The sequence below is a fragment of the Esox lucius genome, chromosome 9 (genome assembly GCF_011004845.1).
Source record: "Esox lucius isolate fEsoLuc1 chromosome 9, fEsoLuc1.pri, whole genome shotgun sequence".
Classification (NCBI taxonomy): domain Eukaryota; kingdom Metazoa; phylum Chordata; class Actinopteri; order Esociformes; family Esocidae; genus Esox; species Esox lucius.
Window position 1 is genome coordinate 852,416 of NC_047577.1, and position 9,629 is coordinate 862,044.

Here is a 9,629-nt window from a genome sequence, read left to right on the forward strand (position 1 = left end):
AGATTTTAAAGTGGTGTTTTTAGTTTATAAATCTCTGAAAAAGCCCCGAATACATTTCTGATATGTTTGCAGAATATAAACTGAGCAGGGCTCTTAGATCCATGAACACAGGTCAGCTAGTAGAGCCCAGATTCCAAACTAAACATGGAGAAGCTGCATTTAGCAGTTATGCTGTATACAACTGGAATAAACTACCAGAAGATCTTAGACCTGCCCCAAACATTTAAATTTTTTAATCCAGGTTAAAAACACTCTTTTCATGCGCCTATGACAGCGCTTGAACTTCACCAGACTGTTTTTATAGATTTTTCTTCCATTTTCTTCTTTGATGTGTTATTATTAGGTATTTTCATATTTCTCTCTCTTTGATTCAATGTTTTATTATTATTTTCTTGTTATTGTATTTCTATTTTTCTGTGTTTTACCAATTGTTTTTTTGTAATGCAAGTTCTGGTGCTATCAGAGGAATAACATCTGTGTAAATGTAACTGCTGATGACAGATAATGCAAGTCCTTGTGCTGCTGTTTATACATGGATTTAGGATATTATCTCACAAAAGGACTGACAAGTTTATCAAAGTGCTGGAGTGCAAGGATTGAGATACCAGGGTGGAGAGTCTCCCTGGAGGGTGGTTAGAGAATTGTAACAATCTGACTGTTTTATTCTACTGCATCTTCACATATTTCTTCTTCATTGTAAAACATATTGAATTGCTTCTATGTATGAATTGTTCTATATAATTAAACTTGCTTGCATGAGATCAGCATGGCCCTACTGCTGAACCTGCCTTATATTAAGGCTTTTCTGGGTGAGTTCTCTGGTGTGAGTTCAGGTGGCATGGCTGACTAAAACTCTTACCACACTCATCACATCTATATGGTTTCTCTCCTGTGTGAGTTCTCTGGTGTAATTTCAGGTTGCTAAGATGACTAAAACTTTTCCCACATTGATCACAAATATAAGGCTTTTCACCTGTGTGTGTCCTCTGATGTGACTTCAGGTTGCCTCGATGACGAAAGCTCTTCTCACATTGATCACAGATGAAAGGTTTCTGTCCTGTGTGAGTTCTCTGGTGTGATTTCAGGTTGCTTAGATGACTAAAATTCTTCTCACACTTATCACAACTATAAGGCTTTTCACCTGTGTGTGTTCTCTGGTGTAATTTCAGGTTGCTTGGCAGGGTGAAACACTTCCCACATTGAGAACAGCTATAAGGTTGCTCTCCTGTATGAGTTCTCATGTGTACCGTCAGCTGGCGGGATGCAGAAAAACTCATTACACACTGAGAGCAGCTGTAAGGTTTCTCTCCTGTGTGGATTCTCCGGTGTATCTTAAGTTCTGTTGAAGAACTTAAACTCTTCCCGCAGTCAGAGCAGTGGTGAGGTTTCTTTCCAGATGGTCTTTGTTGGTGTTTCTTGAGGTGATCTAATCTGGAGGGGGTCTGTAACTTGTCAGGACCGTGGTGTTGTTGAAGTTCCCCAAAGGATTCCAAACAGTCATGACTGTCTCCTGTGTAAAAATCTAAATCAGAAAGTAATTACCATTATTTAGAAGGATGTCAGTGTTGTCATTAGCTAGCGAACGTAACATTTGCCCAAACCTTTTGCTTGCTCAAATTTGGTGGAGACCCCAGCAATTCTGCAAGTTAGCAAGCATTGTATTGGGATAGCTTTCTGACCAGTAAAATTCCTATGTAACACATGTTTAAAGGGGTAGTTAGTCTTTCTTTTTGGTGAGGCCATTAGCTTGCTACCTCAGATATGTAATTTGCTAATTTAGTTGCTGGAAAGCAGGGCATTTTTCCTTTTCTTGGTCGAAAGTCCCTGAGAAAGTGTTTGCGAGTCTACAAGCCCAGACCCGCCACCATTTGGAGCCCCGCCTCACAGATTTGTAATTCGCTAAAAAATTAATTATGGGGGGAAAAAGCCTTTAATGACAGGTGTTCCAGGCTCATATGTGCTTTGCACAACAGCCAGGGCACAATGTTATAAGACAGGTAACTTTGAAACATCAGACTGCACATTTTGTAGATTTTAGTGTCAGTATTATTTTATTTGTTCTACCAAAACTATAGAACTTACTCTGATGTGTCAAATCTCCTCCTCCTCTTGTGTTATCGTTCAGTCCCAGAGGTTTCCTGCAGTCCACCAGCCTCACTGACACCCTCTTCAGACCCAACAGTAAAGTCCTACTGACAGAGACACGACCCAGGGACTCAGGGAAGGATGGGAGGGGTAGGATACTGTTGTCCTGGTGACAGACACATCATTATGGAAGCTTTATAGAAACATGGTCCAGACCCTGATAAAGCTTAACTTAAACAGACAGTTGTTCTGTTAGGGTTATCTGAATGATGGAACCAACTAGACTAGACAGTTGTTCTGTTAGGGTTATCTATATTATAGAACCAACTAGACCAGACAGTTGTTCTGTTAGGGTTATCTATATTATAGAACCAACAAGACCTGACAGTTGTTCTGTTAGGGTTATCTATATTATAGAACAAACTAGACCGAACTGTTGTTCTGTTAGGGTTATCTATATTATAGAACCAACTAGACCAGACTGTTGTTCTGTTAAGGTTATCTGTACGATGGAACCAACCAGACAAGACAGTTATTCTGTTAAGGTTATCTGTATGATAGAACCAGACCAACTAGACCAGACAGTTGTCTTGTTAGTCAAGAACCATCTAATGATCTGATCTAGAGTCTCTTTTCTACCTTATCAGGATCTTGCTGTTGTTGAGGCTCCCCAGAGGATTCAGTATAGTCACCTCTCTCTCCTGTAGGAATGAAACAGTCAGACAGTCAATGTAGTAGATATTTAAATAGGTGGTTGGTACACATGTACTAATGTATGGGTTTGAATCTGGTTTCACAGCTCTCTCCTCTCTTCACCCACTTATTTTCAAATAAATCACAAAAGCTGAGCAGCAATGGTCATATTTTGTCTTTTATGTATGATTAAATCAAATAACTAAACATCTAAATATGATCACAATCTGGCTAACATAAAACAAAACCAAAAATCAAGGTTCTCTGAGACTTTCAAGATAATCAGATGGGAGCCTATGTGATCTCCAGGGCCTGGGATTATCAGATGTGAGTTTGGTCCTATGTGATCTCCAGGGCCTGGGATTATCAGATGTGAGTTTGGTCCTATGTGATTTCCAGGGCCTGGAATTATCAGATGTGAATTTGGGTTTATGTGATCTCCAGGGCCTGGGATTATCAGATGTGAATTTGGGTTTATGTGATCTCCAGGGCCTGGGATTATCAGATGTGAGTTTGGTCCTATGTGATTTCCAGGGCCTGGAATTATCAGCGGGGGATATGGGTGTATGAGAACATCCAGGCTCGGAGGCTTGACACAGGGAGTGGGGTCAGGGAATCTGCTCTGCAGTTTAGTCTTGGACTCTAAAAACATTACTTACTGGTGTTAATTAGATCTCCAGTATCGCCTTCGTCCTCCCTTTTCATTTTCAGGGTGACATTTATCTCCTCTTCCTCCTGTTTCTCTTCTTCCACATCATCATCCTCGTCTTTCACGCCGAACGTTCCATCCTCTTCCGTCGCATGAACAGCCCCACCCTCTCCTTCAGTATTCACGGTAAATTCATCCTCTTCTTCTTTCACGATTATGTTCAGCCACAGACGACGTTTCTCCGTCCAGCAGCATCCCTCTTCGGTGGCAGGAGAGCAGTTTTGAGAGCTCATTGTCATGGATGTTAGCGAGCCTGCTATCGTAACCAGCCTGGTACAGTAGCTGAATAATTATAACGTATTGAAAATGTACATTGGCTAACTAGACAGATGTCAAAGATGTGTTTAATATATGGTGTCTAAAATTAACGAACGGGTCTAAATAGAACCAGTGTTTCAGCTTTGTTGGTTTACAAGCTAAGGATGTGTCTGCCGAAATTCTTTAGTATTATTACGAACCGTAATTTATCATTTTAAGGTGAGTGCTGCCACCTACTGTACCGGAATGTATGCTACATTTCTGTCTTGTTGGCAACATTAAAAAAGCTTCTGAGTCACGGAATTTTAGAACATTTCAAAACGCAAGTCGTCGTAAAACTGTGTTCATTAATTTGTATTAAAAAAAAACGTCTTTAAACATGATTAAATTTTTTGTCTGAGACCTGGATCTCTTTTAAGGCTGTGCCCTGTGTATACATGTTTAGTTACAATAGTTCTGGTCCAGTGGATAGTGTTTGTATGGTTAACGTCTGAATTAAAGCAGTTAGAGAAATACCTACTACTTACCTGAAATGGTAAACAAACTGAATTGGTGGACCTCCATGTTATATTCAGACCATCTTCATTTAATTCCAGACTCTTTTACACTCTTTTACCCCACTGACCCGAGATCTGATGAAAACAAGGCTACAAAGGTCAACCAAGAATACACACTGACCCGAGATCTGATGAAAACAAGGCCCCAAGGCGTGAGGCGGTGAGCGGTTACAGGGAGGTAAATAATGTAGACAGGTCAGGTTGCCTTCTAGAATGTGATGTGTTTTATTGACAAAGTACGCAGACAAGATGGATGTCCATTAAAGTCTAGGATGGTTCTAAACCCAGTTCTTCTGAATCCGTGTTCATACCATGTTTTGCACCATGACGCGTCTGGTAATGGCTACATTTAAAACAGCTCAAGTGTAGTTTTAATAGACAAGGAACATATTTGTCTGAATGTCCAGACCATAAATTATGAACAGTGACATATACAATTAACTACTAGGTAGAAATAATAAAAAAACAGAAACACCTGATGTATACAAACCCTGGGAAGCTGAAGTTATCATCATCCCACATTCTGTTCTGCTACTCAGGTATGGTGTTTGAGATAATTTCACTGTTCTGAAACCCAGGTCTGGTATTTGAGCTCACTCTACACTCTCTTCTGCTACCCAGGTCTCCTGAGTGTATTTTCTCATGTTTAATCATCAGATTATTTTGTTACATTTATCACAGCAATTAGGTTTTTATCCTGTGTGTGTTCTTTGGTGTACTGCCAGGTTGCTTGAAGTAGTAAAACTCTTACCACAGTTTGAGCAGTGGTAAGGTTTGTCTCCTGTGTGGGTTCTCTTGTGCGATGTTAAGCAACTTGAGGTAGTAAAGTTAATTCCACAGTGGGAGCAGTGATAGGGCTTCTCTCCAGTGTGTGTTCTCTGGTGTATTTTCAGCTTGTCTAATCTAGAAAAACTCTTCCTACAATTGGTGCAGTGATAAGGCTTCTCTCCTGTGTGTATTCTCTGGTGCGATCTTAAATGTTCTGATCTAACAAACCTCTTCCCACAGTCAGAGCAATGGAAAGGCCTCTCTCCTGTGTGAATTCTCTGGTGTACAATTAGGTGACTAGGCTGAGTAAAGCTCTTCCCACATTGATCACAGCCATAAGGCTTCTCTCCTACATGTGTTCTCCGGTGTGACACCAGGTAGCTTGAGGTTGTAAAGCTCATTCCACAGTTGGAGCAGTTATAGGGCTTCTCTCCAGTGTGCACTCTCTTGTGTACAGTCAGGTTTGATGACTGAGTGAAACTCTTTCCGCACTGATCACAGCCATAAGGCCTCTCACCTGTGTGTGTCCTGTGGTGCATTATCCGCTCACTTGAGGAAGTGAAATTTTTCCCACAAACTGAGCAGTGAAAAGGCTTCTCTCCAGTGTGTGTTCTCATGTGCAGCGTTAAGTGTTGTGATGTTGAAAAGCTCTTTTGACAGTTAGAGCAGTGATAAGGCTTTTGCCCTGTGTGTGTTTGCTGGTGTATTTTCAGACTGCTTGAATGAGCAAAATGAATCCCACAGTCAGGGCAGTGATAAGGTTTATTTCCTGTGTGTATTCTCTTGTGTGTGATCAGGTGTGATGACTGAGTGAATCTTTTTCCACACTGATCACAGCTATAAGGCTTCTCACCTGTGTGTGTTCTCTGGTGTATGACTCTTTCACTTGAGTTGATAAAGCTTTTCCCACAGGCTGAGCAGTGGAAAGGCTTCTCTCCAGTGTGCGTTCTTATGTGCAGCGTTAAATAGTGTGAGGTGGAAAAGCTCTTCTCACAATTGGAGCAGTGGTACGGCTTCTGTCCAGTATGTGTTAGCTTGTGTGTTTTCAGACTACTTGAATGAGCAAAATTAATCCCACAGTCAGGGCAGCAATATGGTTTAATTCCTGTGTGCATTCTCTTGTGTGTAATCAGGTGTGATGACTGAGTGAATCTCTTCCCACACTGATCACAGCTATACGGTTTCTCTCCAGTGTGTACTCGCTGGTGCAGCTTCAAATTATATGATGTTGAAAATCTTTTCTCACAATCTGAACAGTAGTAAAGCTTCTCTCCTGTGTGCGTTCTCTTGTGTAGAATCAGTTTACCTGAGGAAGCAAAACTCTTCCCACATTGACCACAGCCATTGTGGATTCTCTGGTGTATTTTAAGTGCTGATAGACTTTTGCAATTCTTCCCACAAACAGAGCAGTGGTGAGGTTTCCTCCCCGTGGGTCTCTGCTGGTGTTTTTTGAGATGTTCTGATGTGGAGAGACTCCTCTCTGCCTTGTCAGGATGAGGATGTTGTTGTGGCTCCCCAGACGATTTGTATCTCCCTCCTGTGTGAACAACACAGTTAGGCAGACCGTTACATTCTGTCCTGCTTGTATCCTGAGCTGGAGACCAGTGGAATTAACTGTAGTCAATTTTAAATGTTTTTACAACATTCAATTGTATAAGATGGAACAGAAGGCTACAATTTTACTCAAAGCCAGTTAAGTTAAATTGCACAGGACAATTCCACATGGGAAGATCTAATTCACGTGGGACAGTGCGACATAAGTGGTTCTGTCATCTTTTGCAGAATAAGAATTCCCATTTTATATCTATGCACTTGTGATCAATAAAACTAAAATTGACACCAACACCACATCTACTTCACATAAGCAGGGAATAATTTACCTAGAAAGGGAATAATCTTCAGCACATAGGCAGCATAACAATATCCCAACCATTTATCCTTTAATCTCTCTGTAGATCCTGGGAAGATATGTGTGACCACAGGACCTGCACAATGACACGGACACCTTTTAAAACTTAAAACAGAACTACAACTTACTCTGACGTGTCAAATCTCCTCCTCCTCTTGTGTTATCGTTCAGTCCCAGATGTTTCCTGCAGTCCACCAGCCTCACTGACACCCTCTTCAGACCCAACAGTAAAGTCCTACTGACAGAAACACGACCCAGGGACTCAGGGAAGGATAGGATGGGTAGGATACTGTTGTCCTGGTAACCATAAAGAGAGGACAGACAAGTCATTACTATGGATGCTGATGGACTAATATAAGAAGTGCTTAACAGAAACCTGGTCCAGACCCTGATTAAGCTATAAGCTAGACCCAAACCCTAACTAGACTGAATGCTAGAACCAGACCAACTATACCAGACAGTTGTTCTGTTAAGGTTAATTGTATGATAAAACCAGACCAACTATACCAGACAGTTGTTCTGTTAAGGTTAATTGTATGATAGAACCAGACCAACTATACCAGACAGTTGTTCTGTTAAGGTTAATTGTATGATGGAACCAGACCAACTATACCAGACAGTTGTTCTGTTAAGGTTAATTGTATGATAAAACCAGACCAACTATACCAGACAGTTGTTCTGTTAAGGTTAATTGTATGATAAAACCAGACCAACTACACCAGACAGTTGTTCTGTTAAGGTTAATTGTATGATGGAACCAGACCAACTATACCAGACAGTTGTTCTGTTAAGGTTAATTGTATGATAAAACCAGACCAACTAGACCAGACAGTTGTTCTGTTAAGGTTAATTGTATGATGGAACCAGACCAACTATACCAGACAGTTGTTCTGTTAAGGTTAATTGTATGATAGAACCAGACCAACTATACCAGACAGTTGTTCTGTTAAGGTTAATTGTATGATAAAACCAGACCAACTACACCAGACAGTTGTTCTGTTAGTTAAGCACCATCTAATGATCTGATCTTGAGACTCTTTTCTACCTTCTCAGGATCTTGGTGTTCTTGAGGCTCCCCAGAGGAACCAGGATAGTCACATCTCTCTCCTGTATGAATGAGACAGTCAGTGTAGTGAATGTTTCAAATGTAATTTCCTCCTGGCAATAATGGTCATGTTATCTTTTTCTTCTCAAAACCTCAGGCAGCTCTACTCGTTTTGGTCACCAAAATGATTATTGCTCTCATTTGATTGATATTCACAAAATAGAGTAAATAAATGGATAGGTTTATAAAAACAAGATCAGCCAAAAACAAAAGTGTAGTGTTATAGATCTACTTTCTTAGATATGAGAGCTACTTTCATTTTAAAAAATCTAGTTGTCTCCCAGTAACTTTTCCCTAATCGTCCTGTTATTGTGCCAATCTATAATTTCATTTCTGAATGTAAGTACATATGGGATGCAGGAACATCCTATTTCAGTACGTTTCAACCATTTAGAAAGGTTGGTCCTGATGAAACACTGCCGTCACACTGATGTCAACAGTACTTACTGACGTTAATCAGATCTACAGAGAAATATCCACATATACACAGTACTTTCTGACGTTAATCAGATCTACAGAGAAATATCCACATATACACAGTACTTACTGACGTTAATCAGATCTACAGAGAAATATCCACATATAAACAGTACTTACTGACGTTAATCAGATCTATAGAGAAAGTTCCACATGTAAACAGTACTACTTACTGACGTTAATCAGATCTACAGTCTCCTCTGTGTCCTCTAATATGAGAGTAGCCCCCCCTTCCTTCACTCCAAAAACGATATCTTTCTCTTTCTTAACTGTCAAATGATTGTCCTCTTTCTCCATGAGCGCCTCTTCCATCACAGGGACTTCGTTCTTTTCTTCTTTCACAGTAACACCTTCACCTACTACAGCTTTCTCTAAGGTGACCACATCCTCTTCTTCCTTCTCTTCTTTCACAAATCTCTGTTTATGCATCAAACTGACCTCCCCCTCTTTAGAAGCAGGGGAATAGCTCATGTTCAGAGATGGTTAGGGTTTTCTTGCTAGCCTTTACGAGACTCTGCGGTCAAGCTTGAACTAGCTAAAAACAACGGTACTTGACCAGCCCAAACAACGTAAGAAAATTCTTATATATTGGCTACCCGACTAATATTATTAGACTCATATTTATCTAAATGTCTAAATAAAATATTTCCTATTTTTGCTAAGCAAACTATCGAGGTGGCTAACTATTAGAACCGTGTAGAAGTGTCCACGTCCACTACATTATACGTCACCATGGTATCTAAACCTTAAAGACAAACAGCCGAACCTGCAGACTGGAGTGTGTAACGCGGTTAAAAAAACACCCGCGCCTGTATCTCCGTTTTGCATGAAGTGGCCATATGTAGGATTTTTCCTGAACTACTGGCACAAATATAAGAATGAATGACCAGAAGATACTTGAAGAAACATTCTTCCCGGATCGGCAGTTTACATTGACTTACACTTCCTTTAGACCAGTGACGTACGGTGAGGTCTAAGTCAGGGTAGGCAACGAGAAATACACTAAAATCTGATAGTCTACTCAGCAGTCGGGTTGAACTCCCTAGCAAATCTATGTATATTACATAG

At 40.5% G+C, this 9,629-nt stretch overlaps 1 pseudogene; it reads right to left on the reverse strand.

Annotated features, from left to right (window-relative positions):
- Positions 1-243: 243 nt before the first annotated feature.
- Positions 244-9,265, reverse strand: LOC105030078 (annotated as a pseudogene).
- Positions 9,266-9,629: the final 364 nt, after the last annotated feature.